Raw genomic sequence first — 22,500 nt, 5'->3', positions numbered from 1 at the left:
GTGGGTTAAAAGGCACCCAAACCTGATGCACTTTGCGAGCAGATAAGTTGTACCCCAGGAGAATCTCTCTCTCATCCTTCATTCGGGTGGAAGTGGGTGTCACTCTCTCAACGCGGGTTCCATAGCGCGTGATTGCGCAACGCGACGGCTGATTCGGCCTTGATGCGAACAAACTCGACTCGTTTCGGCTCCGACAAAACCACCAAGTCTTCGATTCGTCCTTCCACACCCGAGAGAGAGAGAGAGAGAGAGAGAGAGAGAGAGAGAGAGAGATGCACGCGCGTTCCTCGTGCCCGCGCAGTTCGGCACGCCGCTGGTCCTGATGCTGCGGGCGCACGACCATCCGTGAACAGAACCGGCCAGAGAGCAGCACGGATCCGGTGCAATCACTGATTTAAAGCACAGATGAATCGCAGATGAAGCGCTGACAGCTGGAATGTTCGTGGATCGCGCGATTAACATGCGTCATGCGTAATGTGTGCCAGTACACGAGTTCGACTCAGTGACCGAACCGGATCGCATGTGGGAACCAGTTCGTTCTTCTGTCCGTCAAAGGATGATTAAATGCTGACCACATTGCACTTTTTAATCCGGTGTGGTGAGATCAGCGCGCATCTGTTTCCCACATATTTGGAAGTGACTCCGGCGCTTTAATCTGGATATGTTGAGAGGCACGTGAGAATGGATGGGATTATTCGCGTTTTAGGGGTTCTGGTGCTGGTGTTGGAGGGCATCGCGTGTCAGGGAGTGTATGGTAAGTGACCACAGACAACTCAAACACATTCATATTCCATGTGTTCATGTGAACAGCATTTCACACATCGTCCCAAATGCACAATGTGTTTCAGTGTGAGCTCAGCCCACAGGCGCCCAATGCGAGGGGATTTATATGCGCGAATATCAGACATCTAAACACCTTTACAAATGCATCAGTGACTTTCTCATCGAGGCAGAACCAGCACATATTCTCATTATTACTACAATAATTTAAAGCAATTCATTGCACATTTATCCTTGCTAAAAATGACATTAAAAAAGACCATTTTAAAAATGCAAAATGGAAATTGTTGCATTTTTTTTAGAATTAAAATTATATATTTTTTTAATTATTAGAATTGTATTTATTTATTTATTTATTTATTTTTTGCAGAAGTTGGGTTTGGGTTATTCTGTAGTCATTATACAATTCAAACTTCCACAGACTCAATCCACAGGTTTCTACAGTAAAATGAATCAATAAAAGTGGTCAGGAATATTTATTTAATCCCATTAAAAATGCAACAGTTAATTTCAATTGTTATGCTATTTAAAAATAAACAGCATTATTTTAATTCTAAAAATGCACACATTTTTTTAATATATATATATTTATTTTTATTTAACATGTTGCATCTTTCTAATTAAAATGAATGTATTTATTTATGTTTTTATTTATGTTATTCTGTACAGATCTCCCTTTGGGGTTTCCAGTTATTATCATTACAATGTATTTTATTAAAAATGTTAAGTTAAAAATCATAGTTTTAATTAAAATAGTGCAAAAACAAAATCTGTTTTTATTTTATTTTTACTGCATTATATATATAATTATTATTATTATTATTATTATTATTATTATTATTATTATCATATACAAATCTTTACAGAAGGTATTTAAGGAATACTCCTGGTTGAATGCAAGTTTAGATCAATCAACAGCATTTGTGCATCATGTTAATGACCACAAAAATGTGTTTCGACTCGTCCCTCGTTTTCTTTAAAAAAGCCCAAATGAAGGTTACATTGAGGCAGTTACACAAATGCTGTCAAATGAGCTTAAAAACAACAACAACAACAACATCATTAGTCGATAAATGTGGATGCATCCTTGTAAAATCCTCATGCATGTGTAACAGTTGCTCACTGAATTCTCATCGCATGCTGAATGCAACGAGTGGCGTTCTGACCAAACCAGATCTGACCATGAGTCATGATGTGCACGTGTCATTAGGGAGAATATTTAAGCATTGTTTATGTGTCGCTGTGACTGAGGGGCGTTTGACTGCTGGCTCACGCTCAGAGATGATGGAGGTAATATCAACTAGATGTGTGTTTAAAGTCAGTTCACATTCGAGGGGCGTTCATGGGAGCGTGTGTGTGTGTTTGTGAGGGGGTAACAGGATAATAGAGTTTCAGCAGAGCTGCGTTTTACTCATCCTAAAGAATGCATTTGAAAATCAATGAGTTCAGTGTGATTGGTGGGATGGATCTGTCAGTATGTGATGCTGCTGTTGAATGCCAATGAGATGAAAATGATGGAACAGACCTCATATCTGCAGTGTTTCTCATAAGTGATAGAGATTGTGTTGCATTGCATGTTAGCTTGAGCTCCACACAGTTCAAATATATTTTTATTTGTATTTTTGTCATTTTCAATTAATAAAATGTTTACAAACCTTTAGAAGAGACGCAATGGGATACGATATTTAAGGAATATCCTATACACGTTTAACTCAATCGACAGCATTTGTGCCATACATTTGGTTAACAGAAACATTTTGTTTTCTTTATAAAATAATAATAATAACTAGATAGGTAAATTTCCTGAAGAAAATGTGAGTGGTGCTTGCCTTGGCAAAACTCGTCAAATAGCATTTTCTAACTTTTGCTAAGCACTTATATAATTGTCATAGTATGTTGCTAGCATCTGTTTTTCATGATGGAAGCATGTAGGTGTTATGTTTGTGTTAGCATGATGCTAGCACATTTTTAGCATTTTTTAGCAATTCGCTAGGCGAAGCTAGCATGTGTCAGCATGATGCAAGCACGTTTTTAGCGTGTTTTATCACTTCGATAGGCGATGCTAGCATGTGTTAGCATGATGCTAGTACATTTTAAGCGTGTTTTAGCACTTCGCTAGGCGATGCTAGCATGTGTTAGCATGATGCTAGTACATTTTAAGCGTGTTTTAACACTTCGCTAGGCGATGCTAGCATGTGTTAGCATGATGCTAACAAGTTTTTAGCATTTTTAGGGTGTGGCTATGAAGATTTTAGGTCATTACTTTTTGGCTGCTTGATAATATAAATCCTCTGAGGGAGAGAGAGAGGGAGAGGCACAGGGCTGTCAGGCCCTTTGGTGTCTGTGTGTGTGAAAACGTCGGTTGGGATTTAAATTTCTGAACATTCTGCAATGTTAAGTCATTGGGACTTTTTTGGCCACTTTTTGTCCACTGTGTGAACAGTGGAGGAGTAGCGTGCCAAAATTTGTGTGGAATAATAATAATAAGAAGAAGAAAAATAAGTATGCAAGAGAACAATAGTGATGCTTTGCCTTTGGCAAGCACCACTAATAATAATAAATCGAGGTTACAGTGAAGCACTTAAAATGGAAGTCAATGGGGCCAATTTTTTGAGACACTCAAATAAACCCCCCAAATAAAATAATCATATATAATATTTTATGTGTTTATAATATTATAATAAACAGAAAGTAAAAAAAAAAAAAAAAAACCTTGTATTTTTTTTATGTTGTCTTTATTTTGTAAACATGTAACTCTGGTTCATTTCACTCTGTCACTTTGAAAAGTCTCATTTTATTCCACTAGGTGGCAGAAAGAATCACATTCCATCACAGTATACAGATGTGAACTGTAGGGGGCGCTCTAACACATTTTACCCCTCACAGATGTGAACTGTAGGGGGCGCTCTAACACATTATACCCCTCACAGATGTGAACTGTAGGGGGCGCTCTAACACATTATACCCCTCACAGATGTGAACTGTAGGGAGCTCTAACACATTTTACCCCTCACAGATGTGAACTGTAGGGAGCTCTAACACATTTTACCCCTCACAGATGTGAACTGTAGGGAGCTCTAACACATTATACCCCTCACAGATGTGAACTGTAGGGGCTCTAACACATTATACCCCTCACAGATGTGAACTGTAGGGGGCTCTAACACATTATACCCCTCACAGATGTGAACTGTAGGGGCTCTAACACATTATACCCCTCACAGATGTGAACTGTAGGGGCGCTCTAACACATTTACCCCTCACAGATGTGAACTGTAGGGAGCTCTAACACATTATACCCCTCACAGATGTGAACTGTAGGGGGCTCTAACACATTATACCCCTCACAGATGTGAACTGTAGGGAGCTCTAACACATTATACCCCTCACAGATGTGAACTGTAGGGGGCTCTAACACATTTACCCCTCACAGATGTGAACTGTAGGGGGCTCTAACACATTATACCCCTCACAGATGTGAACTGTAGGGGCTCTAACACATTATACCCCTCACAGATGTGAACTGTAGGGAGCTCTAACACATTATACCCCTCACAGATGTGAACTGTAGGGGGCTCTAACACATTATACCCCTCACAGATGTGAACTGTAGGGGGCTCTAACACATTATACCCCTCACAGATGTGAACTGTAGGGGGCGCTCTAACACATTATACCCCTCACAGATGTGAACTGTAGGGGGCGCTCTAACACATTATACCCCTCACAGATGTGAACTGTAGGGGGCGCTCTAACACATTATACCCCTCACAGATGTGCTCGTCCATAGACATTCAGTCTAATGATCAGTTCAAGCAACACCCTCATTATTTCATTGAATATCTCGGCCTCTGAGTGGACTACAAGGTCATTAGTCATTAGAAAGCTGAGATCCTCCCCTTCGCGATGATATAAATGTGTCATTATATCATCAATAGTTGAAAATGTATTTTTCAAATGATTTGTTTAGCATGCGCTTCCTTCTGGATGGCATATTTTGTTCTGGACCTCTAAGATAAAACATTGGATTATTCACATAAACAAGTTCACAGGCAAGTAAAAATGGCTCATTGTTTAGAGATCTTCCTAAAGTAACAGCAGATATAAAGTAGCAGCAGTTATCAGAGCATAAAGAAACGTTTGTATTTGATGACTTACAGAAATCATATTTCACTTTGTGATTCTTATTGAACTGTGTTATTAGGACACATAAATACACTATACAGTCACATTCCTGAGAGTGAGATCTTTCATTTGATATATGACATGTCTGTTTATGTAGGTGCTATGTGAAGGACTTTTATTTTGATATGTAGATATTTCTACCACATAACCACTAGGGGGCGCTAATTTTAACGCGAATATTTTGTGGCCTTATTTTGTTATTTTAAGTAACATAAATGCAGAAGTGATGTTATCAATGAAAAGTTCAGATTTTAAGCTTTCAAATGACACCTCATACGCCCGACTGATGTATACGGAGACTTTAACGCTTTAAGCGTAAACTATTATCACGATATAGCGCCCGCCGTCGTGTCCATAGAGTTTAAGACTTGTTTTATAGAGAATGGAATTGAAATGGTATTATGGTTATTTTTTTATTTTATGAAATAAAAGAGAGTGTGCGTGTGTGTGTTTGAGAGAGAGAGTGTGTGAGTGTGTGTGTGTGTGTTTGAGAGAGAGAGTGTGTGTATGTTTGAGAGAGAGTGTGTGTGTGAGTGTGTGAGTGTGTGTGAGTGTGTGTGTGTGTGTTTGAGAGAGAGAGTGTGTGTGTGTGTGTGTGTGTGTGTTTGTTTGTTTGAGAGAGTGTGTGTGTGTGTGTGTTTGAGAGAGTGTGTGAGTGTGTGTGAGTGTGTGTGTGTGTGTGTGTGAGTGTGTGTGTGTGTGTGAGTGTGTGTGTGTGTGTGTGTGTGTGTGTGTGTTTGAGAGAGAGAGTGTGTGTGTGTTTGAGAGAGAGTGTGTGTGAGTGTGTGTGTGTGTTTGAGAGAGAGAGTGTGTGTTTGAGAGTGTGTGTGTGTTTGAGAGAGAGTGTGTGTGAGTGTGTGAGTGTGTGTGTGTGAGTGTGTTTGTTTGAGAGACTGTGTGTGTGTGTGTGTGTGTTTGTTTGAGAGAGTGTGTGAGTGTGTGTGTTTGTTTGGGAGAGAGAGTGTGTGTGTGTGTGTGTGTGTGTTTGAGAGAGTGTATGTGTGTTTGTTTGAGAGACTGTGTGTGTTTGTGTGTGTTTGTTTGAGAGTGTGTGTGTGTGTGTGTGTTTGTTTGGGAGAGAGAGAGAGTGTGTGTGTGTGTGTGTGTGTGTGTGTGTGTGTGTGTGTGTGTGTGTGTGTGTGTGTGTGTGTGTGTTTGAGAGAGTGTGTGTGTGTTTGTTTGAGAGACTGTGTGTGTGTGTTTGTGTGTGTTTGTTTGAGAGTGTGTGTGTGTGTGTGTGTTTGAGAGTGTGTGAGTGTGTGTGTTTGTTTGAGAGAGAGTGTGTGAGTATGTTTGAGAGAGAGTGTGAGTGTGTGTGTGTGTGTGTTTGAGAGAGAGTGTGTGTGTGTTTGAGAGAGAGCGTGTGTGTGTGTGTGTGTGTATGTGTGTGTTTGAGAGAGAGAGTGTGTGTGTGTGTTTGAGAGAGAGAGTGTGTGTGTTTGTTTGAGAGACTGTGTGTGTGTGTGTGTGTTTGAGAGAGAGTGTGAGTGTGTGTGTGTGTGTTTGAGAGAAAGTGTGAGTGTGTGTGTTTGAGAGAGTGTGTGTGTGTGTTAGAGAGAGTGTGTGTGTGTGTGTGTGTGTGTGTGTGTGTGTGTGTGTGTGTGTGTGTGTGTGTGTGTGTGTGTGTGTATGTGTGCGTGTTTTTGTGATTTACGAGGACAATTTTGTAAGTTACAAATTAGTAATTACAAGGGTATTATGCTATAAATGTGATTTATGAGGACATTTCTAGTGTCCCCATAATGCAAATCGCTTAAAAATCATACTAAACAATGTTTTATTGAAAATGTAAAAATGCAGAAGGTTTTCTGTGAGGGTTAGGTTTAGGGGTAGGGTTAGGTTTAGAGGATAGAATCTATAGTTTGTACAGAATAAAAAACATTATGTCTATGGAAAGTCCCCATAATGATAGGTAGACCAACATGTGTGTGTGTGTGTGTGTGTGTGTGTGTGTGTGTGTGTGTGTGTGTGTGTGTGTGTGTGTGTGTGTGTGTGTGTGTGTGTGTTTGAGATAGTGTGTGTATGTGTGTGTGTGTTTTGCACTGAGGATGTTTTATGCTGCGTTCACACCGGACGCGAATAGCGCGTCAGGCGCGAGTGATTTCAATGTTAAGTCAATGCAAAGACGCGTTACGCGCGTAAAAAAAATCCTGCGGCGCGAATGAGGCGTAGAGGGCGGCGCGGTAGACGCGAATACGCCTCATTCGCGCGTCAAGTTCGCGCGAATGGCGCGAATTGAGCGTCTGGCGCGTTACGCGCGAATGGTGCATCTTGTGCATTCACGCGTTTGACGCGAATTCGCGTCTGCCGCCCGAGTTGAAAAATCTGAACTTTGGCGTCAATTCGCGCCGCGTTAACCAATCAGGAGCCTAGCTGCCTGCTGTCACTCAGGAGGTAAAGTGACGTAAACTTTCATTATTATTGTAACGTAAAGACAACCAACATTAGTGTCTGGACAGTGTTGAATAAGGAAAAAAACACAGGACAGGTTAATTACTTTTGGAGGCTGGCTCCATTTATCATCAAAACAAAAATAAATAAATAATTTAACCTGATATACTACCATGGAAAACCTGACATTTTTAAAAAGTCTCAACTTAATAAATGTGCATGTTGTGGACCTGACATCCTGGAACTGGGGCTGACAACCTGGGAAAAAAATACAAAATATAATAATAATGGACTATTTTTAGATAGTTTAGCTCTTTATAGGTTTGTGGGTGGCTCTTTAAAGAGCCGTTGTGGGGAAGTCATGAGGAGGACTTCAAACGCTACTCCGTCGGCTGCCATGGTACTGCTCCCTCCGCCGAGAAGTGTGCCATGAAGACATCCCTCACCCGGAGTGCCTCTCTGGAGGAGTTGTTGGCCGCAACCCGACCCAGACCTGGCAGTGGCTCCTCTCCAGCATGTCCCGCGCCCCTCGCTGGTGGACCCAAGTACGGCGACGACGACCCATACGCCGCTGTTCTGCTCTCCAGAGCAAATACAGAGCGGTGACTCTCTCCACGAATGCTCGATCAACATCAGCCATTTTGTAAAAAGATGGCCGTCATCGGATTTCGCCTCCGACGCGCGTCAGGCGCGTAAATTTCGCTTCAGACTTTTGTTTTTTACGCGCGTCAATTTCGCTCTTGACGCGCGAATGGATTCAAAGTGGTCAAGCGTATAACTAGACGCGATAGGCGCGAATTTGACGCGCTATTCGCGTCCGGTGTGAACGCAGCATTAGAGTCTCATTTCAGTGTTGTGGTGATTTATTGATTGTATTTGACAGATACAAAAAAAAAAAAATCTGTTTTTTGTCTTTCTCGTTCATTTTTAATGGTTGGTCAATTTTGACCACGAATAGCAAAGGTGTCGCTTTTTTTTTATATTTTATGACCACATAGACTTCGAATCAAGCCCAATTGGTTGTTCAGATGCAAATGGAGGAAAAGTCACCAAGACTGCTCAGATAAAGGAAACCATTTTTAATAAACAAGGAGAAATTATTTAGGTAAAACAATGACAGATACTTCACAGTGACCGTGACAGTCCCACTCCAAAAACTTCCAAAAACAGTCATTAGATCACTTTATGTGAGGAAAGGACCCAAATTTCAGTTGTTATTCACTGAAAATCTTCTCCTCTGCCCTTGCTCTCATATATCTCTCTCTCCAGAGAACTGGATGTGATCGCAAATGACATTTTGGAGTTTCAAATTTGGGTCCGTTTGTCACACAAAGCTCTCCCGTGGCTTCTGAAGACATGGGACATAGCGCATGAGATGTACTTCTACAGCATTTTGGGGTCCTTTTTGGAGCTTTACAGAATGAATTTCGTCATGAAATTATTGTTTGGAAAAGAGCTGCGTGAAGATTCTTACAAATATATCTGAATTTGTTTTCTATGTCAAAATGGCCGTACTGGTTTAAAACGACGTGATGAGCAAACAATGACAGAATTTTCATTTTTGGCTTGATCGATCACATTTATAAGGAGGTTAAAGGTCATCTTGGATGCACAATGAAGATATCACAGGAGAATCGCGACATGCACCTTGCATAATAATGTTCCGTGTCATTGCTCGGTTGATAAAAACAAGACTTTGCTCTTTGCCGTTCCGCTTTATTTGCTGCGCTGGATGCTGGCGAAGTCTCGGGATCTTTTCACAGCGAGCTTCAGATGCGGCGGCCCTTCTAAGCTATGCAAATGCATTCCTCCAGTGCGACTAAAGCGCTCTTTGTTGCTCCTCCAGAGCTCTTTATCAATTCCCTTGCATCAGGATCCTCGCGTTTCCTACTGTAACGAGAGTAAGAGAGACACTGCAGTGCCCGTTTGACGCATGTCCACTGGCACAAGCAATGACTTTGGACTGGCAATCTGAAGCTGGCACGGGTTGTGTTTACTGGAGGCTGATTTGGGATCAGTTTTGTTACTAAATTGGAACGATCAGATGCAAATGATATTCTTTGATACACTGATCTGCTTTGAAACATATCTGAGGGGAAGAATGATCGTTACTTGCAACAACATTGTGCGTTATGAAATATACATTTCCTTCCTGCTATGAAATTTAAACTGGCTTTGATTTTATTAGCCTATTAAATGTAATCGTGAATATCATCGAGCACTGATCTGAATCATCTGTTAGAGGAAGTTATCAGTCTACGGTGTTCCTCGGCGTCTCAGAAAAATACGTATAAACAGAACAATACCTCTTGTTTATATTATTATTAATTATTTTATTTATTTATTTATTTTTTACTTTTCAGCAAATGACAATCTACATGTTGGTCGCACCACCTGACTTAAATTATTTTATTTTATTTATTTATTTTTTACTTTTCAGCAAATGACAATCTACATGTTGGTCGCACCACCTGACTTAAATTATTTTATTTTATTTATTTATTTTTTACATTTCAGCAAATGACAATCTACATGTTGGTCGCACCACCTGACTTAAATTATTTTATTTTATTTATTTATTTTTTACTTTTCAGCAAATGACAATCTACATGTTGGTCGCACCACCTGACTTAAATTATTTAATTTTATTTATTTATTTTTTACTTTTCAACAATTGACAATCTACATGCTGGTCGCACCACCTGACTTAAATTATTTAATTTTATTTATTTATTTTTTACTTTTCAACAATTGACAATCTACATGTTGGTCGCACCACCTGACTTAAATTATTTAATTTTATTTATTTATTTTTTTACTTTTCAACAATTGACAATCTACATGTTGGTCGCACCACCTGACTTAAATTATTTAATTTTATTTATTTTTTACTTTTCAACAATTGACAATCTACATGTTGGTCGCACCACCTGACTTAAATTATTTAATTTTATTTATTTATTTTTTACTTTTCAACAATTGACAATCTACATGTTGGTCGCACCACCTGACTTAAATTATTTTATTTTATTTTATTTTATTTATTTATTTATTTTTTACTTTTCAACAAATGACAATCTACACGTTGGTCACACCACCTGACTTAAATTATTTTATTTTATTTATTTTTTACATTTCAGCAAATGACAATCTACATGTTGGTCGCACCACCTGACTTAATTTATTTAATTTTATTTATTTATTTTTTACTTTTCAACAATTGACAATCTACATGTTGGTCGCACCACCTGACTTAATTTATTTAATTTTATTTATTTATTTTTTACTTTTCAACAATTGACAATCTACATGTTGGTCGCACCACCTGACTTAAATTATTTAATTTTATTTATTTATTTTTTACTTTTCAACAATTGACAATCTACATGTTGGTCGCACCACCTGACTTAAATTATTTAATTTTATTTATTTATTTTTTACTTTTCAACAATTGACAATCTACATGTTGGTCGCACCACCTGACTTAAATTATTTTATTTATTTATTTATTTATTTATTTTTTACTTTTCAACAAATGACAATCTACATGTTGGTCGCACCACCTGACTTAAATTATTTTATTTATTTATTTATTTATTTATTTATTTATTACTTTTCAACAAATGACAATCTACACGTTGGTCGCACCACCTGACTTAAATTATTTTATTTTATTTTTACATTTCAGCAAATGACAATCTACATGTTGGTCGCACCACCTGACTTAAATTATTTAATTTTATTTATTTATTTTTTACTTTTCAGCAATTGACAATCTACATGTTGGTCGCACCACCTGACTTAAATTATTTAATTTTATTTATTTATTTTTTACTTTTCAACAATTGACAATCTACATGTTGGTCACACCACCTGACTTAAATTATTTAATTTTATTTATTTATTTTTTACTTTTCAACAATTGACAATCTACATGTTGTTCGCACCATCTGACTTAAACTATTGAACTGATGTAGAGGACCATAAGGTCTATCACTGCATCCCGCCCACATCACGAGACAGCGAGAGAGCATTTTAGTGTCAGACTCCTGTCGGTCTCATGCTAATCTTCGTGTGTGCCGTTGTAGCCCACACATCCGTTCCAAGTGATGCTCCTGTGTGAAGTGATGTCTGTTGTCATGGCGACAACATCCGCCATTCTCTCCCCACGTCTGCGTCCCTCTCGTGTGCCAGAGAGTCAATTCTTGAAACAAATGTGAAGTGATTGCGACCACTTCGTCTCGCTGGCGGTTCAACAGGGCTATTTCTCCGTGAGGTTTAAGTAGCGTTGACACAACAGGAGCAGAGCCGCGGTGAACGTGTTGACACTGATGTCTTCAGTAGTCTAAGTGTGTCAAAACACACGACTGAGACGGCATGAGGCCGCAAGCGCAGCATCCTCCTCTTCCTGCTTGTGAGTCATACACAGCGGCGCTGGTTTATGCCGTATATATTGTGCTTCACTCGGCAGTAAGTAGGGCAAACAGGAAGCTGAAATCTACGGTGGTGTTTGAGCACGTTTCTTCGGCTGACGTGTCGTGTGATCACATGTACATTTGTCATGGGAACAGAACAGGTTCAGGACAGTCAGTCTCGGCTATAAAAAAACGATTTAACATTTTCATTGTACACACATTGACCTTTTGTGACAACATGCTCCTATAGGGGGCACACTACATGGGGCAAGTTGTCACAGTGTAGACTGCCATTAAACCAGTGGTGAAGGTCTCATATGAACTTTGGGTTCCCTAATCTCAACCAGTAAAACAAATCTACAGCTGCATTAAACTGTCTATTATTGTCTGTTCTGCTACATTTAAAAAGTAACATTTCTGAAGCACAAAAATGTTTTGTGCTGTATATTTAAAGAACCGACTCATAAGAGTCATTTGTTCTGGAATCAGAGTACACTCAGTGCAAAACACACACACGCACACACACACACACACACACACACACGCACTCAAGTCAAATAAAAACCACTTGACTTGAGTGTGTGTGTGTGTATGTGTTAGTGTATTTGTATGTGTGTGTGAGTGTGAGTGTGTGTGTGTGTGTGTGTGTGTGTGTGTGTGTGTGTGTGTGTGTGTGTGTGTGAGAGTATGTGTGAGTGAGTGTGTATGTGTGTGTGAGTGTGAGTGTGTGTGTGTGTGTGTGTGTGTGTGTGTGTGTGTGTGTGTGTGTGTGTGTGTGTGTGTGTGTGTATGTGTGTGTGTGTGTGTGTGTGTGTGTGTGTGTGAGAGTATGTGTGAGTGAGTGTGTATGTGTGTTTGTTTGTGTGTGTGTGTGCACTGTCACGAGACACATTGGCATGTGTGTGTGTTTGTGTGAGATGAAAGCGTTTGAAGTGAATCCAGACAGGATGATTGACAGCAGTTCCTCTCAGACTGGTTCGGAGCGCCGCTCAGTAACTCTGAAGAGAGGTTTCAGTTATCTGAGAGAATAACATGGAATCGTTTATTACTCGCGTGAACGAATCACTTATCTTGACTGTGGAGAGAAACACATTGTGAGGAATGATTACAACAGTTCCACCTCAGAAGGAAGATTTACAGCTCAAATAACAGCAGAGGAATCATAAAGCATCTATTGATCACATCATTAATGATTCATAAAATACTTCTAATTAATAATTACTTTCTCTTATCGTCTTTACAGCCTTTTCAGCAGTCCGCTGCTAAATAATCACATCGTTTCATAGTTTCATTCAAACATATTCTTGCAACGGGTGTTTACAGACCTTTTATGTTTTTGTTTATTTAGAAATGTCATATTGACAACCATCCAGTAATTACAGTTCTTGGTTTATTTTGATTCGGACAGGACAAAATGAATCATTTGCGGTTTAGAAGGTTTTTCATTCAATAAAAAGAACCGACTCATAAGAGTCATTTGTTCGGGAATCAGAGTACACTGGTCGCATTGTGTGTTTTGTGCTGTATATTCAAAGAACCGACTCTTAAGAGTCATTTGTTCGGGAATCAGAGTACACTGGTCACGTTGTATGTTTTGTGCTGTATATTCAAAGAACCGACTCTTAAGAGTCATTTGTTCGGGAATCAGAGTACACTGGTCACGTTGTATGTTTTGTGCTGTATGTTCAAAGAACCGACTCTTAAGAGTCATTTGTTCGGGAATCAGAGTACACTGGTCTCATTGTATGTTTTGTGCTGTATATTCAAAGAACCGACTCTTAAGAGTAATTTGTTCGGGAATCAGAGTACACTGGGCTCATTGTATGTTTTGTGCTGTATATTTAAAGAACCGACTCTTAAGAGTAATTTGTTCGGGAATCAGAGTACACTGGGCTCATTGTATGTTTTGTGCTGTATATTTAAAGAACCGACTCTTAAGAGTAATTTGTTCGGGAATCAGAGTACACTGGGCTCATTGTATGTTTTGTGCTGTATATTTAAAGAACCGACTCTTAAGAGTCATTTGTTCGGGAATCAGAGTACACTGGTCTCATTGTATGTTTTGTGCTGTTTGTTCAGGAATCAGAGTACACTGGTCTCATTGTGTGTTTTGTGCTGTATGTTCAAAGAACCGACTCTTAAGAGTCATTTGTTCGGGAATCAGAGTACACTGGTCTCATTGTATGTTTTGTGCTGTATGTTCAAAGAACCGACTCTTAAGAGTCATTTGTTCGGGAATCAGAGTACACTGGTCACGTTGTATGTTTTGTGCTGTATATTCAAAGAACCGACTCTTAAGAGTCATTTGTTCGGGAATCAGAGTACACTGGTCACGTTGTATGTTTTGTGCTGTATGTTCAAAGAACCGACTCTTAAGAGTCATTTGTTCGGGAATCAGAGTACACTGGTCGCATTGTATGTTTTGTGCTGTATATTCAAAGAACCGACTCTTAAGAGTAATTTGTTCGGGAATCAGAGTACACTGGGCTCATTGTATGTTTTGTGCTGTATATTTAAAGAACCGACTCTTAAGAGTCATTTGTTCGGGAATCAGAGTACACTGGTCTCATTGTATGTTTTGTGCTGTTTGTTCAGGAATCAGAGTACACTGGTCTCATTGTGTGTTTTGTGCTGTATGTTCAAAGAACCGACTCTTAAGAGTCATTTGTTCGGGAATCAGAGTACACTGGTCTCATTGTATGTTTTGTGCTGTATGTTCAAAGAACCGACTCTTAAGAGTCATTTGTTCGGGAATCAGAGTACACTGGTCTCATTGTATGTTTTGTGCTGTATGTTCAGGAATCAGAGTACACTGGTCTCATTGTGTGTTTTGTGCTGTATGTTCAAAGAACCGACTCTTAAGAGTCATTTGTTCGGGAATCAGAGTACACTGGTCTCATTGTATGTTTTGTGCTGTTTGTTCAGGAATCAGAGTACACTGGTCTCATTGTGTGTTTTGTGCTGTATGTTCAAAGAACCGACTCTTAAGAGTCATTTGTTCGGGAATCAGAGTACACTGGTCTCATTGTATGTTTTGTGCTGTATGTTCAAAGAACCGACTCTTAAGAGTCATTTGTTCGGGAATCAGAGTACACTGGTCTCATTGTATGTTTTGTGCTGTATATTCAAAGAACCGACTCTTAAGAGTAATTTGTTCGTGAATCAGAGTACACTGGTCGCATTGTATGTTTTGTGCTGTATATTGAAAGAACCGACTCTTAAGAGTCATTTGTTCGGGAATCAGAGTACACTGGTCACATTGTATGTTTTGTGCTGTATATTGAAAGAACCGACTCTTAAGAGTCATTTGTTCGGGAATCAGAGTACACTGGTCACATTGTATGTTTTGTGCTGTATATTGAAAGAACCGACTCTTAAGAGTCATTTGTTCGGGAATCAGAGTACACTGGTCACATTGTATGTTTTGTGCTGTATATTCAAAGAACCGACTCTTAAGAGTCATTTGTTCGGGAATCAGAGTACACTGGTCACATCGTATGTTTTGTGCTGTATATTCAAAGAACCGACTCTTTAGAGTCATTTGTTCGGGAATCAGAGTACACTGGTCACGTCGTATGTTTTGTGCTGTATATTCAAAGAACCGACTCTTAAGAGTCATTTGTTCGGGAATCAGAGTACACTGGTCACGTTGTATGTTTTGTGCTGTATATTCAAAGAACCGACTCTTAAGAGTCATTTGTTCGGGAATCAGAGTACACTGGTCGCATTGTATGTTTTGTGCTGTATGTTCAAAGAACCGACTCTTAAGAGTCATTTGTTCGGGAATCAGAGTACACTGGTCGCATTGTATGTTTTGTGCTGTATGTTCAAAGAACCGACTCTTAAGAGTCATTTGTTCGGGAATCAGAGTACACTGGTCGCATTGTATGTTTTGTGCTGTATGTTCAAAGAACCGACTCTTAAGAGTCATTTGTTCGGAATCAGAGTACACTGGTCGCATTGTATGTTTTGTGCTGTATATTTAAAGAACCGACTCTTAAGAGTCATTTGTTCGGGAATCAGAGTACACTGGTCGCATTGTATGTTTTGTGCTGTATATTTAAAGAACCGACTCTTAAGAGTCATTTGTTCGGGAATCAGAGTACACTGGTCTCATTGTATGTTTTGTGCTGTATATTCAAAGAACCGACACTTAAGAGTCATTTGTTCGGGAATCAGAGTACACTGGTCACATTGTATGTTTTGTGCTGTATATTTAAAGAACCGACACTTAAGAGTCATTTGTTCGGGAATCAGAGTACACTGGTCGCATTGTATGTTTTGTGCTGTATATTTAAAGAACCGACACTTAAGAGTCATTTGTTCGGGAATCAGAGTACACTGGTCGCATTGTATGTTTTGTGCTGTATATTGAAAGAACCGACTCTTAAGAGTCATTTGTTCGGGAATCAGAGTACACTGGTCACATTGTATGTTTTGTGCTGTATATTGAAAGAACCGACTCTTAAGAGTCATTTGTTCGGGAATCAGAGTACACTGGTCACATTGTATGTTTTGTGCTGTATATTCAAAGAACCGACTCTTAAGAGTCATTTGTTCGGGAATCAGAGTACACTGGTCACGTCGTATGTTTTGTGCTGTATATTCAAAGAACCGACTCTTTAGAGTCATTTGTTCGGGAATCAGAGTACACTGGTCACGTCGTATGTTTTGTGCTGTATATTCAAAGAACCGACTCTTAAGAGTCATTTGTTCGGGAATCAGAGTACACTGGTCACGTTGTATGTTTTGTGCTGTATATTCAAAGAACCGACTCTTAAGAGTCATTTGTTCGGGAATCAGAGTACACTGGTCGCATTGTATGTTTTGTGCTGTATGTTCAAAGAACCGACTCTTAAGAGTCATTTGTTCGGGAATCAGAGTACACTGGTCGCATTGTATGTTTTGTGCTGTATGTTCAAAGAACCGACTCTTAAGAGTCATTTGTTCGGGAATCAGAGTACACTGGTCGCATTGTATGTTTTGTGCTGTATATTTAAAGAACCGACTCTTAAGAGTCATTTGTTCGGGAATCAGAGTACACTGGTCGCATTGTATGTTTTGTGCTGTATATTTAAAGAACCGACTCTTAAGAGTCATTTGTTCGGGAATCAGAGTACACTGGTCTCATTGTATGTTTTGTGCTGTATATTTAAAGAACCGACTCTTAAGAGTCATTTGTTCGGGAATCAGAGTACACTGGTCGCATTGTATGTTTTGTGCTGTATATTCAAAGAACCGACACTTAAGAGTCATTTGTTCGGGAATCAGAGTACACTGATCAAACTGTGACCCCCTGCTGATTTTATAGTCTTATTAAGTTTTTGTGTCTTTTTGAAGATGGTAACCATGTTTATTGGTTTTAAAAATGTGGATGAGTGGAGATAATGTTTCTGTGGAAATGTGGACATTATGCTACATATTCTGTATTCTATTCAGAGAGTCTGTGAGATTGACAGTCATAGAGAATGCAAGAGACAGCGGCGGAGATGTTCAGCTTGTTTGGGAAATAAAGTGGTTGCAGCAGTGAAGTCGTTTCTGTCAGCGTGAGATGAGAGCGCAAGTGACAGTTTGCCCTCAGACCAAATTTCCTACCGTTCATGGGCGATGGACGTTAGCTGGAGCAGCTGACACGGTCTCTCCTGCGAGTGTTCTCCCAGCGGTGCGCCTTTAAAGAGCTGCACGTCCGTTGATGTCATCTCGGCTGCCTTCTACTCGCTCGAGTTCCTGTGTTGACGTCTCACCGGGGGAAACGCTGCTAAGATCCACTTTTCTTTCTTTTCCAGCTGCATTTTGTCTCGTACAGGCATGAATGTTGTTCTCAATGAACAGTAAACACCGCCGTCAAATGTCAGCGTCAACTTTCAGTGTTTCCTCTCTAGAATACAGTGTTTGGATAGACATCAACAGTAGCACCACACAAACCACTCAATTGCACGGGGCCCCTGAAATCGGGAACTCTGCTCTAGTGTGCCGAGGGGCCGCCGTGCCTTTGATGTTTACTGTTACAATACTGTTACTAATGTTGCAGACAATGCTTGTATAAAATACAGCCCTTGCAACATGATGAACAAGACACTCAGCAGCATCAGAATATAAGCTCCAGGTGAAGATAAATACTATATCACTATTGTATTCAACTAATCTTCAAAGTAATAATAATTATACTGTATCATATTATAGAGATAAACTGGACAACTATAAATAATTGGTTTATATGAGTTCATATAGAGTATATAGAGTTCAGTTTTCTACTAACAAATTCCCTTTTATAAAATGACGGTGTTTTGGGTGGTTGCTATGCGGTTGCTAAGATGTTGTGGGTGGTTACTAGGGTTTTGCTAAGTGATTGCTAAGTGTTCTGACTGGGTTGCAAGAGCATTGTAATTTGGTTGTCAGGCTGTTGAGAGAGCTTTGCTGGGGTGTTGGGTGGCTGCTAGGGTGTTGTGATGTGGTTGTTAGGTCATTACTAGGTGTTTGCTAGGGTGTTTTGGGTGGTTGCTAAGGTGTTTTCAGGGGGTTGCTAGGTGGTTCTCAGCGTGTTGAGTGGGTTAAGTGGGTTGCCAGCACATTATAATTTGGTTGTCAGGCTGTTGCTAGATGTTTGCTGGGGTTTGTTGGGTGGCTGCTGGGCTTTTATGATGTGGCTGTTAGGCTGTTACTAGGTGCTTACTGGGGTGTTCTGGGTGGTTGCTATGGTGTTCTTAGTGGGTTATTAGGGTGTTTGGAATGTGTTTGTTAGGCCATAGCTAACTGTTGTTAGGCCGTAGCTAGCTGTTTGCTTGGGTGTTCTGAGTGGTTGCTATGTGGTTGCCTAGATGTTTTCAGGGTGTTTTGCTTGGGCATTGCTAGGTGGTTGTTAGGGTGTTCTAAGTAGATTACCAGAATATTGTAATTTGGTTGTCATGCTGTTGCTAGATCTTTGCTGGTGTGTGTTGGGTGGCTGCTATGATGTTGTGATGTTATTGTTAGGTCGTTACTAGGTGGTTGCTAGGGTGTTTTGGGTGGTTGCTAGGGTGTTTGTAATGGGGTGGTTTGGCCATTGCTAGATGTTTGCTTGGGTGTTCTGTATGGTTGCTATGCAGTTGTTAAGGTGTTTTAAGGTGGTTGCTAGGGTTCTCTGAGTGGGTTGCCAGAGCATTGTAATTTGGTTGTCAGACTGTTGCTAGATACTTTCTGGGGTGTTCTGGGTGGTTGCTAGATGGTTACAAGTGTGCATTCAGTGGGTTGCCAGAAAATGGTCATTTGATTGTCAGACTGTTGCTAGATTTTTGCTGGGTTGTGTTGGGTCACTGCTAGGGGGTTGTGATCTGGATGTTAGGCTGTAACTAGATATTTGCTAGGGTGTTCTGGGTGGTTGCTACGGTGTTCTGATTGGGTTACTATGGGTGTTCTGGGTGGTTTATATGTGGTTGTTAAGGTGTTATTAGGTGGTTACTAGGGCATTACTAGGTGGTTGCTGGGGTGTTCTGAGCGGGTCACCAGGGCATTGTATTGTGGTTGTCAGGCTGTTGTTATATGTTTGCTGGGGTGTGTTTGGTGGCTGCTAGGGTGTTGTGATGTGGTTGTTACACTGTTACTAGTTGTTTGCTGGAGTGTTCTAAGTGGGTTACTGGGGTGTTTGTAATGTGTTATTGGGTGTTCTGGGTGTTATTGTCTCTTTAAGAGAACTGGCAGTTCTGTAGCAAATATTTGCAGTTGAATGACAGAGAAGTTGCACAGGTAATTTTTCCTCACCTGTGCAATGGGTGATCAGAATTAATGTTCTTTTTACTTTTTGATGAACAACTGACTGATAAATAACAGAAAGGACATAAAAAAATGAAAATGGGTATGTCCATTGGATATGTCCATTTCATCTGTATATGTAGATGGAAGATGTCCTACAACTAAACTTTCATCATACAAACCCACATACACATAACAGAATGGACTGACCACGAGCCCAAAGATATTAATTATGTATGGTCAGCGCGTATCAGAAAAGGTTGCATTCTCTGCGGATGGTGCATTGGATGCACGGATGCAGAAGTGTGTGTGTTGCTTTGATCATAACGAAGAGTGATTACTCTTTGCCTGAAATAGCTCCGAGAGCCTCAGGAAAGAATCCCGCCCCCCTCCTCACGGGCCACGGGAACGTCACCTTTCCCGTGAAGTAACGAAAGAGAGATCAAGCCACGGGCATTCTTGCAATCACAGATGTTATATGCCATGCTCTGGTGAGAGTACACTTTTCATTTGCACTCCCTCCAGTCGTGTGGACTTCTGTGTGTCTCATCTCAACAGTGCATCCATTTCCTCAGCCTGTATGATTTGCACATGAATAAATCATGCATATTACTGCATATTACTGCATATTACTGCATTACCTCTCGCCGTGTCACTGTTTACTGTGTTATTTGCGATGCCGTTGTGCATGTTGAGCCTTTCAGTCATTTACCAAGTTTCTCAATCAGTCATTTTTGTCATTTTTCACTGAAAATATTGTAAGTATATGATTGTCACTTTATGTTGTCCTTATAGCAGAATGAATGAAATTTTTTTGGGCCAGAGGAAGATCTAATGGACTAAATGTTGCAAACAAATGTAAGCTAATAAAGTATATTTGGAGCAGTAAATCAGTGTCTGGTCACTTGCCATTTTATTCTTTTAGCAGATGTTTAAACGGATCGAAAAAGCCACTTTTGGCACAAGGTGGATCCCCATGAACTGAAGCTCATCTCAAGTTGTCTATAATGTCATTTCAAAGCGCAGTAATCTTTCTTAGTATCACTGTCCCCTTTCGGCATATCACTGCCCCTTTCGTCATATCACTGCCCCCTTCGTCATATCACTGCCCCTTTCGGCATATCACTGCCCCCTTCGTCATATCACTGCCCCCTTCGTCATATCACTGCCCCTTTCGGCATATCACTGCCCCTTTCGGCATATCACTGCCCCCTTTCGGCATATCACTGCCCCCTTCGTCATATCACTGCCCCTTTCGTCATATCACTGCCCCCTTCGTCATATCACTGCCCCCTTCGTCATATCACTGCCCCTTTCGGCATATCACTGCCCCTTTCGGCATATCACTGCCCCCTTTCGGCATATTACTGCCCCCTTCGTCATATCACTGCCCCTTTCGGCATATCACTGCCCCTTTCGGCATATCACTGCCCCTTTCGGTATATCACTGCCCCCTTTCGTCATATCACTGCCCCTTTCGGCATATCACTGCCCCTTTCGGCATATCACTGCCCCTTTCGGTATATCACTGCCCCTTTCGTCATATCACTGCCCCTTTCGGCATATCACTGCCCCTTTCGGTATATCACTGCCCCCTTTCGGCATATCACTGCCCCTTTCGGCATATCACTGCCCCTTTCGGCATATCACTGCCCCTTTCGTCATATCACTACCCCTTTCGTCATATCACTGCCCCTTTCGGCATATCACTGCCCCTTTCGTCATATCACTGCCCCTTTCGGCATATCACTGCCCCTTTCGGTATATCACTGCCCCTTTCGTCATATCACTGCCCCTTTCGGTATATCACTGCCCCCTTTCGTCATATCACTGCCCCTTTCGGCACATCACTGCCCCTTTCGTCATATCACTGCCCCCTTTCGTCATATCACTGCCCCCTTTCGTCATATCACTGCCCCCTTTCGTCACATCACTGCCCCTTTCGGCATATCACTGCCCCTTTCGTCATATCACTGCCCCTTTCGGCATATCACTGCCCCTTTCGTCATATCACTGCCCCTTTCGTCATATCACTGCCCCTTTCGTCATATCACTGCCCCCTTTCGTCATATCACTGCCCCCTTTCGTCACATCACTGCCCCTTTCGGCATATCACTGCCCCTTTCGTCATATCACTGCCCCTTTCGGCATATCACTGCCCCTTTCGTCATATCACTGCCCCTTTCGTCATATCACTGCCCCTTTCGGTATATCACTGCCCCTTTCGTCATATCACTGCCCCTTTCGGTATATCACTGCCCCCTTTCGTCATATCACTGCCCCTTTCGGCATATCACTGCCCCTTTCGTCATATCACTGCCCCTTTCGGCATATCACTGCCCCTTTCGGCATATCACTGCCCCTTTCGGCATATCACTGCCCCTTTCGTCATATCACTGCCCCTTTCGGCATATCACTGCCCCTTTCGGCACATCACTGCCCCTTTCGGCACATCACTGCCCCTTTCGGCACATCACTGCCCCTTTCGGTATATCACTGCCCCCTTTCGTCACATCACTGCCCCCTTTTGTCATATCACTGCCCCTTTCGGCATATCACTGCCCCCTTTCGTCATATCACTGCCCCTTTCGGCACATCACTGCCCCTTTCGTCATATCACTGCCCCTTTCGTCATATCACTGCCCCTTTCGTCATATCACTGCCCCCTTTCATCACATCACTGCCCCTTTCGTCATATCACTGCCCCTTTCGTCATATCACTGCCCCCTTTCGTCACATCACTGCCCCCTTTCGTCACATCACTGCCCCTTTCGTCACATCACTGCCCCTTTCGTCATATCAATGCCCCCTTTCGTCATATCACTGCCCCTTTCGTCACATCACTGCCCCTTTCGTCATATCACTGCCCCTTTCGTCATATCACTGCCCCCTTTCGTCACATCACTGCCCCCTTTCGTCACATCACTGCCCCCTTTCGTCACATCACTGCCCCTTTCGTCATATCAATGCCCCCTTTCGTCATATCACTGCCCCTTTCGTC

General features: G+C 41.1%; 1 protein-coding gene and 1 pseudogene across 2 annotated transcripts in view; both read left to right on the top strand.

Annotated features, from left to right (window-relative positions):
* Positions 1 to 22,500, top strand: part of LOC127621889 (mitochondrial basic amino acids transporter-like) — a 236,701-nt gene that overhangs the window by 51,989 nt on the left and 162,212 nt on the right. The window lies entirely within an intron of this gene.
* The window catches only part of LOC127621861 (MAM domain-containing glycosylphosphatidylinositol anchor protein 2-like), a 286,776-nt pseudogene continuing 264,957 nt past the window's right edge, over positions 682 to 22,500 (top strand).

Source organism: Xyrauchen texanus, chromosome 28 (assembly GCF_025860055.1).
Source record: "Xyrauchen texanus isolate HMW12.3.18 chromosome 28, RBS_HiC_50CHRs, whole genome shotgun sequence".
Taxonomy (NCBI): Eukaryota; Metazoa; Chordata; class Actinopteri; order Cypriniformes; family Catostomidae; genus Xyrauchen; species Xyrauchen texanus.
The sequence above is the reverse complement of the archived record's forward strand: the minus strand, read 5'-3'. Positions and strand labels throughout refer to the sequence as shown.